Raw genomic sequence first — 2,124 nt, forward strand, 5'->3', positions numbered from 1 at the left:
TCTACTAATCTAACCTACAACTAACCAGGGTGTATATTTAAGTCTCCTACATGCTCGGGATGTGTTAACATCAGATATGATAAAACCCGTATTCGTGCGGGATTCCTCCCCCGAGGGGCCGCGGACCAGCCAGGTCTGTAGTCTCAATTAAATAAAAGCCCTTGTTAGGATAGCCGAAATATCTGTATTTATGTAATTCAAAAAGGGCTGCCATATTTTATAAAATAATTCGGTCTTTCGGTGCACCATATTTGTAAGGAAGTCAAGGGGAATACATTCCATAAGTAGTCTGTGCCAATTTGAAAGTCCAGGGGGGCCCCCCGCCACCCAGTTCATCAAAATATTTTTCCTTGCACAGAAAGAAAGAATAGAAAATAGTCTCTTCCCATACGTGTCCAGGGAGGGAAAGTTCGAAAAGCCCAAGAGGAGAGATACGGGGTCCACTTTAATTTCCGTTCCTAAAATTTCTATCAGGGTACTTGCTACTTTAGTCCAATATCCACGGATCTTATGACAGGTCCATAAGCAATGTACAAGAGTGCCCACCTCTATTTTGCATTTAGGACACATTGGAGATGCTCCTGCCTTAAATTTTGCCAATCGAACCGGTGCTATATGGGCCCTATGAAGTATCTTCAGCTGGATAGCCTGGGTTCTGTTACAAATAGTAATTCTTCTAGCATTTTCCCAGATATCATTCCACGTTTCTGTGGAGATTTCTAGTCCCAGATCCTGAACCCATGTTTTAAGCAGATTATCCATATCTCCCGATACTTCATCATGTAGCAAATGATAAATATTACTGACGGAAGATACCCCCACTGGTCGTAGGACACTACATTCTCTATCGGATTTATAAAGACTATCTAATAACGTAGTCTTCTTCTGTATATAATCTCGAATTTGGAAGTATCAAAACAGGTCTCCATTGGGTAATCCGAATTTATGACGCAGCTGTCCGAAAGACATCAGGACCCCACCTTTAAATAAATCCCCGAGACATGAGATACCCCTGGATCTCCAGAGTTTAAAAGTGGCATCTGTTAACCCCGGTTGGAATCCCCATGCTCCCACTATCGGTGCATAGGGGGATGTTTTATGTGAATTACCCTCATTTTGCCGCATTATATTCCAAGCCTTGATTGTATTCAGTATTATAGGGTTTTTACAGTGATCTGTAATGATTTTCCTCTTGTCTGAGAATAAAAGGTTAATAAGTGGGTATTTTACTTGAGAAGCCTCGATGTCCAACCAGATTGATTGTGGATCAGACAAGACCCAATCAGCTATATAACTTAATAGGGAACTTAATTGATATTTCCTAAAATCTGGGAAGTCCAATCCACCCCTTGCCTGTGGAAGCTGTAGCTTCTTCAGCGTAATGAGGGGCCGCCTATGATTCCAGACAAAGGAACCCAGCCAGCCATATAATTTACATAAAACCGTCCTCGGCAGCATCACCGGAAGCATTATCATAGGATATAGGAGACGGGGCAGGACATTCATTTTGATTAATGCTATTCTACCCAACCAGGAAACTGGCAGGTCTCCCCATCGCTGGAGGTCCTGCCTTATCCTTTCCAATAAATACACAAAATTAGCCTTATACAACTGACCAAATACTGGAGTAATAAAAATGCCTAAATATAAGAAACCCTCCAGGGACCAGCGAAAGGGAAAAAGGGAACCGTCCGCTAAGCGGGGTATCACAGCAAGGCCACCCATTGGCATAGCCTCCGATTTTGAAAAATTAATTTTATAGCCTGAGAATGCACTAAATGTATTAATAACTTGGATTAAGCGAGGTACGGACATCAGAGGATTACTGAGGAATAGAAGAACATCATCTGCATAAAGGGTAATTTTATGTTTACCTGTACCAATCCTTGGGGCCACTATACTAGGATCAGCTCGTATAGCTTCTGCTAGTGGTTCAATTATTAGCGTGAATAACAATGGCGAGAGGGGACATCCCTGACGGCAGCCCCTACCCACACTGAAGCTATCCGAGCCTAATCCATTGGTAACCACAACTGCTTTGCGATCACTATACAGTGTTGAGATCCATTTGGTAAACACCTGTCCAACACCAAACCTCTCCAATGTGTAAAACAAATATCACCA

The sequence above is a fragment of the Chiloscyllium plagiosum genome, chromosome 5 (genome assembly GCF_004010195.1).
Source record: "Chiloscyllium plagiosum isolate BGI_BamShark_2017 chromosome 5, ASM401019v2, whole genome shotgun sequence".
Lineage (NCBI taxonomy): Eukaryota > Metazoa > Chordata > Chondrichthyes > Orectolobiformes > Hemiscylliidae > Chiloscyllium > Chiloscyllium plagiosum.